Raw genomic sequence first — 15,230 nt, 5'->3', positions numbered from 1 at the left:
CTCTCTACACAGAGCTGTGTATGTGTTTGTATGTCTGAGTCTTTGTCTCTCTCAGTCTGACTCACTCTGTCTGCCCTGTTTCTCCGTTTGTCTCAGTCTCTCAATCTGTCTCTTTCTCACGGTGCCCACGTCTGTTCCAATGGGATTCTCTCAGATTCTTTGTCTGACTGGCTCTCTCTTTCCCATCATTTCGGTCTGTCCATTTCTTTGCCTGTCTCTGTTAGTCCCTGCCTCTAACCTGAGAAGTATTTCCATCATTTTCTGTTTTAGTCTCTATCTCTTTCTCTCTATCTTTCTCTCTCCTTGTCACTGTCTTTATCATTGTCTTTCTCTCACTCTTTCCCTTTCTCTCATAATAGATCAAACACACAAATCTCTGTCTCTGTATGTGTTTGAGTCTTTTTCTCACCCAATCTGCCTCTCCTTCTCAGTCTCACACTTTCTGTCTCTCATTGTCTCTATCTCGGTGTCTGTCTCTCCCTGTTTGTCGGTTTGTCTCTGTCTCTCAATGTGTCTGTCGACTTCTCATGGTGTCCAGTTCAGTTCACAGCTCGATTCCTGCTCCGACAGAGCAGCTATCCGTCAGTTCCTCGTTAGTGTAGTGGTGAGTATCCCCGCCTGTCACGCGGGAGACCGGGGTTCAATTCCCCGACGGGGAGGCAGATGTTTTAAAATGTTGATTTTTACTTCTGTTTCTTGGTAGATACATATTAAAAATTCCAGAGCGAAATCGAACTGTGAAAATACAGGTGGAGGAGTTTGCCTCTTCCAGATTTTTAGCAAACGGAGACTTTTTCAGGATTCTTTGGCCGTCTGCTGCACAGAGATGGATGACTGAGTTTTTTCTGAGTAACGTTTAAAAAACCAGCGACACAGTAGTCGTGGCCGAGTGGTTAAGGCGATGGACTAGAAATCCATTGGGATTTTCCCGCGCAGGTTCGAATCCTGCCGACTACGATTCTCAGCATTTTTCATTCCATTTCACAATTTAACCAGTTCTCGACCAAACTGATCATGTGATAATTGGAATAACGTCCCACACCTTTCAACACTGACATTTGTTCTCATTTTTATTAATCTGCAATATTCACGATACATCCGTTTACAAAATCGCAACAATCAGTCAAAGTTGCGACAGTGATTCAGCCTGTCTATCCCTCGAGATGTCTAAGGCATCTGTGCATGCCCGTTGGTGCGTGTAAATTTTTGGTTATATGTGTCTCTGTGTCTGTCTATCTCTATTTGTGTCTCTGTGTATGTGCAACTGTCTGTGAAAATCATCACCATGAATTTGGTATGTCCTGGAACTTATAAAAATGACTTGGGGAAAATAATACGGTTGTGAACTTTTGTATCGGCTTTGGTTCAGTGGCAGCATTCTCGACTGAATCAGGAGTTTGTGTGTTCAACTCGCACTCCTTGGACTTGAGCATATCATCTTGGCTAACACTCAAGTGCAGCACTTGGGGAATTTTGCAATGTTGAAGCTGTTGACTTTCGGATGAAATGTTAAATTGAAGCTCCGTCTGCACCCTCGGGTGGATATGAAAGGTCCCAGAGCATTACTCGAAACAGAGTAGGAGAGTTGCCCCCGTGTAAATATTACTAAAAATGTTCGTAAATGCTCACTAAAAGACTATGTGCATGTGTTTGTATGTGGGGTTGGGGTTGAAGCCCAGTTTGTCACAGAGACAGAATCCAAACTCTCACAGGGCCAGGATAACCGAGTGGTTATGTCGTTCGCCTTAACTTCAAAGGGTTTTCCACATTGGGTTCTTCCCCACTCCTGGTTTCTATTTATTTTAACACAAATTTCCTCCCATTCTGATCAGTGATGTCCGATTTTCATCGGTTGAATCAACAATTTTCTGTAACTATGTGTCACTCTGAACCGATAATGAAATGAAATTGTGAAATGTATCTGTGTCGCTCGGTCTCTGCCTCTCTCTCTCTCTACACAGAGCTGTGTATGTGTTTGTATGTCTGAGTCTTTGTCTCTCTCAGTCTGACTCACTCTGTCTGTCCCTGTTTCTCCGTTTGTCTCAGTCTCTCAATCTGTCTCTTTCTCACGGTGCCCACGTCTGTTCCAATGGGATTCTCTCAGATTCTTTGTCTGACTGGCTCTCTCTTTCCCATCATTTCGGTCTGTCCATTTCTTTGCCTGTCTCTGTTAGTCCCTGCCTCTAACCTGAGAAGTATTTCCATCATTTTCTGTTTTAGTCTCTATCTCTTTCTCTCTATCTGTCTCTCTCCTTGTCACTGTCTTTATCATTGTCTTTCTCTCACTCTTTCCCTTTCTCTCATAATAGATCAAACACACAAATCTCTGTCTCTGTATGTGTTTGAGTCTTTTTCTCACCCAATCTGCCTCTCCTTCTCAGTCTCACACTTTCTGTCTCTCATTGTCTCTATCTCGGTGTCTGTCTCTCCCTGTTTGTCGGTTTGTCTGTGTCTCTCAATGTGTCTGTCGACTTCTCATGGTGTCCAGTTCAGTTCACAGCTCGATTCCTGCTCCGACAGAGCAGCGATCCGTCAGTTCCTCGTTAGTGTAGTGGTGAGTATCACCGCCTGTCACGCGGGAGACCGGGGTTCAATTCCCCGACGGGGAGGCAGATGTTTTAAAATGTTGATTTTTACTTCTGTTTCTTGGTAGATACATATTAAAAATTCCAGAGCGAAACCGACCTGTGAAAATACAGGTAGAGGAGTTTGCCTCTTCCAGATTTTTAGCAAACGGAGACTTTTTCAGGATTCTTTGGCCGTCTGCTGCACAGAGATGGATGACTGAGTTTTTTCTGAGTAACGTTTAAAAAGCCAGCGACACAGTAGTCGTGGCCGAGTGGTTAAGGCGATGGACTAGAAATCCATTGGGATTTTCCCGCGCAGGTTCGAATCCTGCCGACTACGATTCTCAGCATTTTTCATTCCATTTCACAATTTAACCAGTTCTCGACCAAACTGATCATGTGATAATTGGAATAACGTCCCACACCTTTCAACACTGACATTTGTTCTCATTTTTATTAATCTGCAATATTCACGATACATCCGTTTAAAAAATCGCAACAATCAGTCAAAGTTGCGACAGTGATTCAGCCTGTCTATCCCTCGAGATGTCTAAGGCATCTGTGCATGCCCGTTGGTGCGTGTAAATTTTTGGTTATATGTGTCTCTGTGTCTGTCTATCTCTATTTTTGTCTCTGTGTATCTGCAACTGTCCGTGGAAATCATCACCATGAATTTGGTATGTCCTGGAACTTATAAAAAAGACTTGGGGAAAATAATACGGTTGTGAACTTTTGTATCGGCTTTGGTTCAGTGGCAGCATTCTCGACTGAATCGGGAGTTTGTGTGTTCAAATCGCACTCCTTGGACTTGAGCATATCATCTTGGCTAACACTCAAGTGCAGCACTTGGGGAATTTTGCAATGTTGAAGCTGTTGACTTTCGGATGAAATGTTAAATTGAAGCTCCGTCTGCACCCTCGGGTGGATATGAAAGGTCCCAGAGCATTACTCGAAACAGAGTAGGAGAGTTGCCCCCGTGTAAATATTACTAAAAATGTTCGTAAATGCTCACTAAAAGACTTTGTGCATGTGTTTGTATGTGGGGTTGGGATTGAAGCCCAGTTTGTCACAGAGACAGAATCCAGACTCTCACAGGGCCAGGATAACCGAGTGGTTATGTCGTTCGCCTTAACTTCAAAGGGTTTTCCACCGTGGGTTCTTCCCCACTCCTGGTTTCTATTTATTTTAACACAAATTTCCTCCCATTCTGATCAGTGATGTCCGATTTTCATCGGTTGAATCAACAATTTTCTGTAACTATGTGTCACTCTGAACCGATAATGAAATGAAATTGTGAAATGTATCTGTGTCGCTCGGTCTCTGCCTCTCTCTCTCTCTACACAGAGCTGTGTATGTGTTTGTATGTCTGAGTCTTTGTCTCTCTCAGTCTGACTCACTCTGTCTGTCCCTGTTTCTCCGTTTGTCTCAGTCTCTCAATCTGTCTCTTTCTCACTCTGCCCACGTCTGTTCCAATGGGATTCTCTCAGATTCTTTGTCTGACTGGCTCTCTCTTTCCCATCATTTCGGTCTGTCCATTTCTTTGCCTGTCTCTGTTAGTCCCTGCCTCTAACCTGAGAAGTATTTCCATCATTTTCTGTTTTAGTCTCTATCTCTTTCTCTCTATCTGTCTCTCTCCTTGTCACTGTCTTTATCATTGTCTTTCTCTCACTCTTTCCCTTTCTCTCATAATAGATCAAACACACAAATCTCTGTCTCTGTATGTGTTTGAGTCTTTTTCTCACCCAATCTGCCTCTCCTTCTCAGTCTCACACTTTCTGTCTCTCATTGTCTCTATCTCGGTGTCTGTCTCTCCCTGTTTGTCGGTTTGTCTCTGTCTCTCAATGTGTCTGTCGACTTCTCATGGTGTCCAGTTCTGTTCACAGCTCGATTCCTGCTCCGACAGAGCAGCTATCCGTCAGTTCCTCGTTAGTGTAGTGGTGAGTATCCCCGCCTGTCACGCGGGAGACCGGGGTTCAATTCCCCGACGGGGAGGCAGATGTTTCAAAACGTTGATTTTTACTTCTGTTTCTTGGTAGATACATATTAAAAATTCCAAGCGAAATCGAACTGTGAAAATACAGGTAGAGGAGTTTGCCTCTTCCAGATTTATAGCAAACGGAGACTTTTTCAGGATTCTTTGACCGTATGCTGCACAGAGATGGATGACTGAGTTTTTTCTGAGTAACGTTTAAAAAGCCAGCGACACAGTAGTCGTGGCCGTGTGGTTAAGGCGATGGACTAGAAATCCATTGGGATTTTCCCGCGCAGGTGCGAATCCTGCCGACTACGATTCTCAGCATTTTTCATTCCATTTCACAATTTAACCAGTTCTCGACCAAACTGATCATGTGATAATTGGAATAACGTCCCACACCTTTCAACACTGACATTTGTTCTCATTTTTATTAATCTGCAATATTCACGATACATCCGTTTAAAAAATCGCAACAATCAGTCAAAGTTGCGACAGTGATTCAGCCTGTCTATCCCTCGAGATGTCTAAGGCATCGGTGCATGCCCGTTGGTGCGTGTAAATTTTTGGTTATATGTGTCTCTGTGTCTGTCTATCTCTATTTTTGTCTCTGTGTATGTGCAACTGTCTGTGGAAATCATCACCATGAATTTGGTATGTCCTGGAACTTATAAAAAAGACTTGGGGAAAATAATACGGTTGTGAACTTTTGTATCGGCTTTGGTTCAGTGGCAGCATTCTCGACTGAATCAGGAGTTTGTGTGTTCAAGTCGCACTCCTTGGACTTGAGCATATCATCTTGGCTAACACTCAAGTGCAGCACTTGGGGAATTTTGCAATGTTGAAGCTGTTGACTTTCGGATGAAATGTTAAATTGAAGCTCCGTCTGCACCCTCGGGTGGATATGAAAGGTCCCAGAGCATTACTCGAAACAGAGTAGGAGAGTTGCCCCCGTGTAACTATTACTAAAAATGTTCGTAAATGCTCACTAAAAGACTATGTGCGTGTGTTTGTATGTGGGGTTGGGGTTGAAGCCCAGTTTGTCACAGAGACAGAATCCAAACTCTCACAGGGCCAGGATAACCGAGTGGTTATGTCGTTGGCCTTAACTTCAAAGGGTTTTCCACCGTGGGTTCTTCCCCACTCCTGGTTTCTATTTATTTTAACACAAATTTCCTCCCATTCTGATCAGTGATGTCCGATTTTCATCGGTTGAATCAACAATTTTCTGTAACTATGTGTCACTCTGAACCGATAATGAAATGAAATTGTGAAATGTATCTGTGTCGCTCGGTCTCTGCCTCTCTCTCTCTCTACACAGAGCTGTGTATGTGTTTGTATGTCTGAGTCTTTGTCTCTCTCAGTCTGACTCACTCTGTCTGTCCCTGTTTCTCCGTTTGTCTCAGTCTCTCAATCTGTCTCTTTCTCACGGTGCCCACGTCTGTTCCAATGGGATTCTCTCAGATTCTTTGTCTGACTGGCTCTCTCTTTCCCATCATTTCGGTCTGTCCATTTCTTTGCCTGTCTCTGTTAGTCCCTGCCTCTAACCTGAGAAGTATTTCCATCATTTTCTGTTTTAGTCTCTATCTCTTTCTCTCTATCTTTCTCTCTCCTTGTCACTGTCTTTATCATTGTCTTTCTCTCACTCTTTCCCTTTCTCTCATAATAGATCAAACACACAAATCTCTGTCTCTGTATGTGTTTGAGTCTTTTTCTCACCCAATCTGCCTCTCCTTCTCAGTCTCACACTTTCTGTCTCTCATTGTCTCTATCTCGGTGTCTGTCTCTCCCTGTTTGTCGGTTTGTCTCTGTCTCTCAATGTGTCTGTCGACTTCTCATGGTGTCCAGTTCAGTTCACAGCTCGATTCCTGCTCCGACAGAGCAGCTGTCCGTCAGTTCCTCGTTAGTGTAGTGGTGAGTATCCCCGCCTGTCACGCGGGAGACCGGGGTTCAATTCCCCGACGGGGAGGCAGATGTTTTAAAATGTTGATTTTTACTTCTGTTTCTTGGTAGATACATATTAAAAATTCCAGAGCGAAATCGAACTGTGAAAATACAGGTGGAGGAGTTTGCCTCTTCCAGATTTTTAGCAAACGGAGACTTTTTCAGGAATCTTTGGCCGTCTGCTGCACAGAGATGGATGACTGAGTTTTTTCTGAGTAACGTTTAAAAAACCAGCGACACAGTAGTCGTGGCCGAGTGGTTAAGGCGATGGACTAGAAATCCATTGGGATTTTCCCGCGCAGGTTCGAATCCTGCCGACTACGATTCTCAGCATTTTTCATTCCATTTCACAATTTAACCAGTTCTCGACCAAACTGATCATGTGATAATTGGAATAACGTCCCACACCTTTCAACACTGACATTTGTTCTCATTTTTATTAATCTGCAATATTCACGATACATCCGTTTACAAAATCGCAACAATCAGTCAAAGTTGCGACAGTGATTCAGCCTGTCTATCCCTCGAGATGTCTAAGGCATCTGTGCATGCCCGTTGGTGCGTGTAAATTTTTGGTTATATGTGTCTCTGTGTCTGTCTATCTCTATTTGTGTCTCTGTGTATGTGCAACTGTCTGTGGAAATCATCACCATGAATTTGGTATGTCCTGGAACTTATAAAAATGACTTGGGGAAAATAATACGGTTGTGAACTTTTGTATCGGCTTTGGTTCAGTGGCAGCATTCTCGACTGAATCAGGAGTTTGTGTGTTCAACTCGCACTCCTTGGACTTGAGCATATCATCTTGGCTAACACTCAAGTGCAGCACTTGGGGAATTTTGCAATGTTGAAGCTGTTGACTTTCGGATGAAATGTTAAATTGAAGCTCCGTCTGCACCCTCGGGTGGATATGAAACGTCCCAGAGCATTACTCGAAACAGAGTAGGAGAGTTGCCCCCGTGTAAATATTACTAAAAATGTTCGTAAATGCTCACTAAAAGACTATGTGCATGTGTTTGTATGTGGGGTTGGGGTTGAAGCCCAGTTTGTCACAGAGACAGAATCCAAACTCTCACAGGGCCAGGATAACCGAGTGGTTATGTCGTTCGCCTTAACTTCAAAGGGTTTTCCACATTGGGTTCTTCCCCACTCCTGGTTTCTATTTATTTTAACACAAATTTCCTCCCATTCTGATCAGTGATGTCCGATTTTCATCGGTTGAATCAACAATTTTCTGTAACTATGTGTCACTCTGAACCGATAATGAAATGAAATTGTGAAATGTATCTGTGTCGCTCGGTCTCTGCCTCTCTCTCTCTCTACACAGAGCTGTGTATGTGTTTGTATGTCTGAGTCTTTGTCTCTCTCAGTCTGACTCACTCTGTCTGTCCCTGTTTCTCCGTTTGTCTCAGTCTCTCAATCTGTCTCTTTCTCACGGTGCCCACGTCTGTTCCAATGGGATTCTCTCAGATTCTTTGTCTGACTGGCTCTCTCTTTCCCATCATTTAGGTCTGTCCATTTCTTTGCCTGTCTCTGTTAGTCCCTGCCTCTAACCTGAGAAGTATTTCCATCATTTTCTGTTTTAGTCTCTATCTCTTTCTCTCTATCTGTCTCTCTCCTTGTCACTGTCTTTATCATTGTCTTTCTCTCACTCTTTCCCTTTCTCTCATAATAGATCAAACACACAAATCTCTGTCTCTGTATGTGTTTGAGTCTTTTTCTCACCCAATCTGCCTCTCCTTCTCAGTCTCACACTTTCTGTCTCTCATTGTCTCTATCTCGGTGTCTGTCTCTCCCTGTTTGTCGGTTTGTCTCTGTCTCTCAATGTGTCTGTCGACTTCTCATGGTGTCCAGTTCAGTTCACAGCTCGATTCCTGCTCCGACAGAGCAGCTATCCGTCAGTTCCTCGTTAGTGTAGTGGTGAGTATCCCCGCCTGTCACGCGGGAGACCGGGGTTCAATTCCCCGACGGGGAGGCAGATGTTTTAAAATGTTGATTTTTACTTCTGTTTCTTGGTAGATACATATTAAAAATTCCAGAGCGAAATCGAACTGTGAAAATACAGGTAGAGGAGTTTGCCTCTTCCAGATTTTTAGCAAACGGAGACTTTTTCAGGATTCTTTGGCCGTCTGCTGCACAGAGATGGATGACTGAGTTTTTTCTGAGTAACGTTTAAAAAGCCAGCGACACAGTAGTCGTGGCCGAGTGGTTAAGGCGATGGACTAGAAATCCATTGGGATTTTCCCGCGCAGGTTCGAATCCTGCCGACTACGATTCTCAGCATTTTTCATTCCATTTCACAATTTAACCAGTTCTCGACCAAACTGATCATGTGATAATTGGAATAACGTCCCACACCTTTCAACACTGACATTTGTTCTCATTTTTATTAATCTGCAATATTCTCGATACATCCGTTTAAAAAAGCGCAACAATCAGTCAAAGTTGCGACAGTGATTCAGCCTGTCTATCCCTCGAGATGTCTAAGGCATCTGTGCATGCCCGTTGGTGCGTGTAAATTTTTGGTTATATGTGTCTCTGTGTCTGTCTATCTCTATTTTTGTCTCTGTGTATGTGCAACTGTCTGTGGAAATCATCACCATGAATTTGGTATGTCCTGGAACTTATAAAAAAGACTTGGGGAAAATAATACGGTTGTGAACTTTTGTATCGGCTTTGGTTCAGTGGCAGCATTCTCGACTGAATCGGGAGTTTGTGTGTTCAAATCGCACTCCTTGGACTTGAGCATATCATCTTGGCTAACACTCAAGTGCAGCACTTGGGGAATTTTGCAATGTTGAAGCTGTTGATTTTCGGATGAAATGTTAAATTGAAGCTCCGTCTGCACCCTCGGGTGGATATGAAAGGTCCCAGAGCATTACTCGAAACAGAGTAGGAGAGTTGCCCCCGTGTAAATATTACTAAAAATGTTCGTAAATGCTCACTAAAAGACTATGTGCATGTGTTTGTATGTGGGGTTGGGGTTGAAGCCCAGTTTGTCACAGAGACAGAATCCAAACTCTCACAGGGCCAGGATAACCGAGTGGTTATGTCGTTGGCCTTAACTTCAAAGGGTTTTCCACCGTGGGTTCTTCCCCACTCCTGGTTTCTATTTATTTTAACACAAATTTCCTCCCATTCTGATCAGTGATGTCCGATTTTCATCGGTTGAATCAACAATTTTCTGTAACTATGTGTCACTCTGAACCGATAATGAAATGAAATTGTGAAATGTATCTGTGTCGCTCGGTCTCTGCCTCGCTCTCTCTCTACACAGAGCTGTGTATGTGTTTGTATGTCTGAGTCTTTGTCTCTCTCAGTCTGACTCACTCTGTCTGTCCTTGTTTCTCCGTTTGTCTCAGTCTCTCAATCTGTCTCTTTCTCACGGTGCCCACGTCTGTTCCAATGGGATTCTCTCAGATTCTTTGTCTGACTGGCTCTCTCTTTCCCATCATTTCGGTCTGTCCATTTCTTTGCCTGTCTCTGTTAGTCCCTGCCTCTAACCTGAGAAGTATTTCCATCATTTTCTGTTTTAGTCTCTATCTCTTTCTCTCTATCTGTCTCTCTCCTTGTCACTGTCTTTATCATTGTCTTTCTCTCACTCTTTCCCTTTCTCTCTTAATAGATCAAACACACAAATCTCTGTCTCTCTATGTGTTTGAGTCTTTTTCTCACCCAATCTGCCTCTCCTTCTCAGTCTCACACTTTCTGTCTCTCATTGTCTCTATCTCGGTGTCTGTCTCTCCCTGTTTGTCGGTTTGTCTCTGTCTCTCAATGTGTCTGTCGACTTCTCATGGTGTCCAGTTCTGTTCACAGCTCGATTCCTGCTCCGACAGAGCAGCTATCCGTCAGTTCCTCGTTAGTGTAGTGGTGAGTATCCCCGCCTGCCACGCGGGAGACCGGGGTTCAATTCCCCGACGGGGAGGCAGATGTTTTAAAATGTTGATTTTTACTTCTGTTTCTTGGTAGATACATATTAAAAATTCCAGAGCGAAATCGAACTGTGAAAATACAGGTAGAGGAGTTTGCCTCTTCCAGATTTTTAGCAAACGGAGACTTTTTCAGGATTCTTTGGCCGTCTGCTGCACAGAGATGGATGACTGAGTTTTTTCTGAGTAACGTTTAAAAAGCCAGCGACACAGTAGTCGTGGCCGAGTGGTTAAGGCGATGGACTAGAAATCCATTGGGATTTTCCCGCGCAGGTTCGAATCCTGCCGACTACGATTCTCAGCATTTTTCATTCCATTTCACAAGTTAACCAGTTCTCGACCAAACTGATCATGTGATAATTGGAATAACGTCCCACACCTTTCAACACTGACATTTGTTCTCATTTTTATTAATCTGCAATATTCACGATACATCCGTTTAAAAAATCGCAACAATCAGTCAAAGTTGCGACAGTGATTCAGCCTGTCTATCCCTCGAGATGTCTAAGGCATCTGTGCATGCCCGTTGGTGCGTGTAAATTTTTGGTTATATGTGTCTCTGTGTCTGTCTATCTCTATTTTTGTCTCTGTGTATGTGCAACTGTCTGTGGAAATCATCACCATGAATTTGGTATGTCCTGGAACTTATAAAAAAGACTTGTGGAAAATAATACGGTTGTGAACTTTTGTATCGGCTTTGGTTCAGTGGCAGCATTCTCGACTGAATCAGGAGTTTGTGTGTTCAAGTCGCACTCCTTGGACTTGAGCATATCATCTTGGCTAACACTCAAGTGCAGCACTTGGGGAATTTTGCAATGTTGAAGTTGTTGACTTTCGGATGAAATGTTAAATTGAAGCTCCGTCTGCACCTTCGGGTGGATATGAAAGGTCCCAGAGCATTACTCGAAACAGAGTAGGAGAGTTGCCCCCGTGTAAATATTACTAAAAATGTTCGTAAATGCTCACTAAAAGACTATGTGCATGTGTTTGTATGTGGGGTTGGGGTTGAAGCCCAGTTTGTCACAGAGACAGAATCCAAACTCTCAGAGGGCCAGGATAACCGAGTGGTTATGTCTTTGGCCTTAACTTCAAAGGGTTTTCCACCGTGGGTTCTTCCCCACTCCTGGTTTCTATTTATTTTAACACAAATTTCCTCCCATTCTGATCAGTGATGTCCGATTTTCATCGGTTGAATCAACAATTTTCTGTAACTATGTGTCACTCTGAACCGATAATGAAATGAAATTGTGAAATGTATCTGTGTCGCTCGGTCTCTGCCTCTCTCTCTCTCTACACAGAGCTGTGTATGTGTTTGTATGTCTGAGTCTTTGTCTCTCTCAGTCTGACTCACTCTGTCTGTCCCTGTTTCTCCGTTTGTCTCAGTCTCTCAATCTGTCTCTTTCTCACGGTGCCCACGTCTGTTCCAATGGGATTCTCTCAGATTCTTTGTCTGACTGGCTCTCTCTTTCCCATCATTTCGGTCTGTCCATTTCTTTGCCTGTCTCTGTTAGTCCCTGCCTCTAACCTGAGAAGTATTTCCATCATTTTCTGTTTTAGTCTCTATCTCTTTCTCTCTATCTGTCTCTCTCCTTGTCACTGTCTTTATCATTGTCTTTCTCTCACTCTTTCCCTTTCTCTCATAATAGATCAAACACACAAATCTCTGTCTCTGTATGTGTTTGAGTCTTTTTCTCACCCAATCTGCCTCTCCTTCTCAGTCTCACACTTTCTGTCTCTCATTGTCTCTATCTCGGTGTCTGTCTCTCCCTGTTTGTCGGTTTGTCTCTGTCTCTCAATGTGTCTGTCGACTTCTCATGGTGTCCAGTTCTGTTCACAGCTCGATTCCTGCTCCGACAGAGCAGCTATCCGTCAGTTCCTCGTTAGTGTAGTGGTGAGTATCCCCGCCTGCCACGCGGGAGACCGGGGTTCAATTCCCCGACGGGGAGGCAGATGTTTTAAAATGTTGATTTTTACTTCTGTTTCTTGGTAGATACATATTAAAAATTCCAGAGCGAAATCGAACTGTGAAAATACAGGTAGAGGAGTTTGCCTCTTCCAGATTTTTAGCAAACGGAGACTTTTTCAGGATTCTTTGGCCGTCTGCTGCACAGAGATGGATGACTGAGTTTTTTCTGAGTAACGTTTAAAAAGCCAGCGACACAGTAGTCGTGGCCGAGTGGTTAAGGCGATGGACTAGAAATCCATTGGGATTTTCCCGCGCAGGTTCGAATCCTGCCGACTACGATTCTCAGCATTTTTCATTCCATTTCACAAGTTAACCAGTTCTCGACCAAACTGATCATGTGATAATTGGAATAACGTCCCACACCTTTCAACACTGACATTTGTTCTCATTTTTATTAATCTGCAATATTCACGATACATCCGTTTAAAAAATCGCAACAATCAGTCAAAGTTGCGACAGTGATTCAGCCTGTCTATCCCTCGAGATGTCTAAGGCATCTGTGCATGCCCGTTGGTGCGTGTAAATTTTTGGTTATATGTGTCTCTGTGTCTGTCTATCTCTATTTTTGTCTCTGTGTATGTGCAACTGTCTGTGGAAATCATCACCATGAATTTGGTATGTCCTGGAACTTATAAAAAAGACTTGTGGAAAATAATACGGTTGTGAACTTTTGTATCGGCTTTGGTTCAGTGGCAGCATTCTCGACTGAATCAGGAGTTTGTGTGTTCAAGTCGCACTCCTTGGACTTGAGCATATCATCTTGGCTAACACTCAAGTGCAGCACTTGGGGAATTTTGCAATGTTGAAGTTGTTGACTTTCGGATGAAATGTTAAATTGAAGCTCCGTCTGCACCTTCGGGTGGATATGAAAGGTCCCAGAGCATTACTCGAAACAGAGTAGGAGAGTTGCCCCCGTGTAAATATTACTAAAAATGTTCGTAAATGCTCACTAAAAGACTATGTGCATGTGTTTGTATGTGGGTTTGGGGTTGAAGCCCAGTTTGTCACAGAGACAGAATCCAAACTCTCAGAGGGCCAGGATAACCGAGTGGTTATGTCGTTGGCCTTAACTTCAAAGGGTTTTCCACCGTGGGTTCTTCCCCACTCCTGGTTTCTATTTATTTTAACACAAATTTCCTCCCATTCTGATCAGTGATGTCCGATTTTCATCGGTTGAATCAACAATTTTCTGTAACTATGTGTCACTCTGAACCGATAATGAAATGAAATTGTGAAATGTATCTGTGTCGCTCGGTCTCTGCCTCTCTCTCTCTCTACACAGAGCTGTGTATGTGTTTGTATGTCTGAGTCTTTGTCTCTCTCAGTCTGACTCACTCTGTCTGTCCCTGTTTCTCCGTTTGTCTCAGTCTCTCAATCTGTCTCTTTCTCACGGTGCCCACGTCTGTTCCAATGGGATTCTCTCAGATTCTTTGTCTGACTGGCTCTCTCTTTCCCATCATTTCGGTCTGTCCATTTCTTTGCCTGTCTCTGTTAGTCCCTGCCTCTAACCTGAGAAGTATTTCCATCATTTTCTGTTTTAGTCTCTATCTCTTTCTCTCTATCTGTCTCTCTCCTTGTCACTGTCTTTATCATTGTCTTTCTCTCACTCTTTCCCTTTCTCTCATAATAGATCAAACACACAAATCTCTGTCTCTGTATGTGTTTGAGTCTTTTTCTCACCCAATCTGCCTCTCCTTCTCAGTCTCACACTTTCTGTCTCTCATTGTCTCTATCTCGGTGTCTGTCTCTCCCTGTTTGTCGGTTTTGTCTCTGTCTCTCAATATGTCTGTCGACTTCTCATGGTGTCCAGTTCAGTTCACAGCTCGATTCCTGCTCCGACAGAGCAGCTACCCGTCAGTTCCTCGTTAGTGTAGTGGTGAGTATCCCCGCCTGTCACGCCGGAGACCGGGGTTCAATTCCCCGACGGGGAGGCAGATGTTTTAAAATGTTGATTTTTACTTCTGTTTCTTGGTAGAGACATATTAAAAATTCCAGAGCAAAATCGAACTGTGAAAATACAGGTAGAGGAGTTTGCCTCTTCCAGATTTTTAGCAAACGGAGACTTTTTCAGGATTCTTTGGCCGTCTGCTGCACAGAGATGGATGACTGAGTTTTTTCTGAGTAACGTTTAAAAAGCCAGCGACACAGTAGTCGTGGCCGAGTGGTTAAGGCGATGGACTAGAAATCCATTGGGATTTTCCCGCGCAGGTTCGAATCCTGCCGACTACGATTCTCAGCATTTTTCATTCCATTTCACAAGTTAACCAGTTCTCGACCAAACTGATCATGTGATAATTGGAATAATGTCCCACACCTTTCAACACTGACATTTGTTCTTATTTTTATTAATCTGCAATATTCACGATACATCCGTTTAAAAAATCGCAACAATCAGTCAAAGTTGCGACAGTGATTCAGCCTGTCTATCCCTCGAGATGTCTAAGGCATCTGTGCATGCCCGTTGGTGCGAGTAAATTTTTGGTTATATGTGTCTCTGTGTCTGTCTATCTCTATTTTTGTCTCTGTGTATGTGCAACTGTCTGTGGAAATCATCACCATGAATTTGGTATGTACTGGAACTTATAAAAAAGACTTGTGGAAAATAATACGGTTGTGAACTTTTGTATCGGCTTTGGTTCAGTGGCAGCATTCTCGACTGAATCAGGAGTTTGTGTGTTCAAGTCGCACTCCTTGGACTTGAGCATATCATCTTGGCTAACACTCAAGTGCAGCACTTGGGGAATTTTGCAATGTTGAAGTTGTTGACTTTCGGATGAAATGTTAAATTGAAGCTCCGTCTGCACCTTCGGGTGGATATGAAAGGTCCCAGAGCATTACTCGAAACAGAGTAG

At 43.4% G+C, this 15,230-nt stretch overlaps 14 non-coding genes across 14 annotated transcripts; all 14 read left to right on the top strand.

Moving 5' to 3' along the window:
• Positions 1–587: 587 nt before the first annotated feature.
• trnad-guc (transfer RNA aspartic acid (anticodon GUC)) lies at positions 588–659 on the top strand. The gene has a single exon. It is a non-coding gene; the product is annotated as a tRNA-Asp (tRNA).
• A 216-nt stretch (positions 660–875) lies between these two features.
• trnas-aga (transfer RNA serine (anticodon AGA)) lies at positions 876–957 on the top strand. Its single transcript has one exon. It is a non-coding gene; the product is annotated as a tRNA-Ser (tRNA).
• Positions 958–2,537: 1,580 nt separating this feature from the next.
• On the top strand, positions 2,538–2,609 carry trnad-guc (transfer RNA aspartic acid (anticodon GUC)). Its single transcript has one exon. It is a non-coding gene; the product is annotated as a tRNA-Asp (tRNA).
• A 216-nt stretch (positions 2,610–2,825) lies between these two features.
• trnas-aga (transfer RNA serine (anticodon AGA)) lies at positions 2,826–2,907 on the top strand. The gene has a single exon. It is a non-coding gene; the product is annotated as a tRNA-Ser (tRNA).
• Positions 2,908–4,487: 1,580 nt separating this feature from the next.
• Positions 4,488–4,559, top strand: trnad-guc (transfer RNA aspartic acid (anticodon GUC)). Its single transcript has one exon. It is a non-coding gene; the product is annotated as a tRNA-Asp (tRNA).
• Positions 4,560–6,436: 1,877 nt separating this feature from the next.
• trnad-guc (transfer RNA aspartic acid (anticodon GUC)) lies at positions 6,437–6,508 on the top strand. Its single transcript has one exon. It is a non-coding gene; the product is annotated as a tRNA-Asp (tRNA).
• A 216-nt stretch (positions 6,509–6,724) lies between these two features.
• trnas-aga (transfer RNA serine (anticodon AGA)) lies at positions 6,725–6,806 on the top strand. The gene has a single exon. It is a non-coding gene; the product is annotated as a tRNA-Ser (tRNA).
• A 1,580-nt stretch (positions 6,807–8,386) lies between these two features.
• On the top strand, positions 8,387–8,458 carry trnad-guc (transfer RNA aspartic acid (anticodon GUC)). Its single transcript has one exon. It is a non-coding gene; the product is annotated as a tRNA-Asp (tRNA).
• A 216-nt stretch (positions 8,459–8,674) lies between these two features.
• On the top strand, positions 8,675–8,756 carry trnas-aga (transfer RNA serine (anticodon AGA)). Its single transcript has one exon. It is a non-coding gene; the product is annotated as a tRNA-Ser (tRNA).
• A 1,580-nt stretch (positions 8,757–10,336) lies between these two features.
• trnag-gcc (transfer RNA glycine (anticodon GCC)) lies at positions 10,337–10,408 on the top strand. Its single transcript has one exon. It is a non-coding gene; the product is annotated as a tRNA-Gly (tRNA).
• A 216-nt stretch (positions 10,409–10,624) lies between these two features.
• On the top strand, positions 10,625–10,706 carry trnas-aga (transfer RNA serine (anticodon AGA)). The gene has a single exon. It is a non-coding gene; the product is annotated as a tRNA-Ser (tRNA).
• A 1,580-nt stretch (positions 10,707–12,286) lies between these two features.
• trnag-gcc (transfer RNA glycine (anticodon GCC)) lies at positions 12,287–12,358 on the top strand. The gene has a single exon. It is a non-coding gene; the product is annotated as a tRNA-Gly (tRNA).
• A 216-nt stretch (positions 12,359–12,574) lies between these two features.
• On the top strand, positions 12,575–12,656 carry trnas-aga (transfer RNA serine (anticodon AGA)). Its single transcript has one exon. It is a non-coding gene; the product is annotated as a tRNA-Ser (tRNA).
• A 1,869-nt stretch (positions 12,657–14,525) lies between these two features.
• On the top strand, positions 14,526–14,607 carry trnas-aga (transfer RNA serine (anticodon AGA)). The gene has a single exon. It is a non-coding gene; the product is annotated as a tRNA-Ser (tRNA).
• The last annotated feature ends 623 nt before the right edge of the window (positions 14,608–15,230 follow it).

Source organism: Pristiophorus japonicus, unplaced genomic scaffold (assembly GCF_044704955.1).
Source record: "Pristiophorus japonicus isolate sPriJap1 unplaced genomic scaffold, sPriJap1.hap1 HAP1_SCAFFOLD_572, whole genome shotgun sequence".
Classification (NCBI taxonomy): Eukaryota; Metazoa; Chordata; class Chondrichthyes; family Pristiophoridae; genus Pristiophorus; species Pristiophorus japonicus.
The sequence above is the reverse complement of the archived record's forward strand: the minus strand, read 5'-3'. Positions and strand labels throughout refer to the sequence as shown.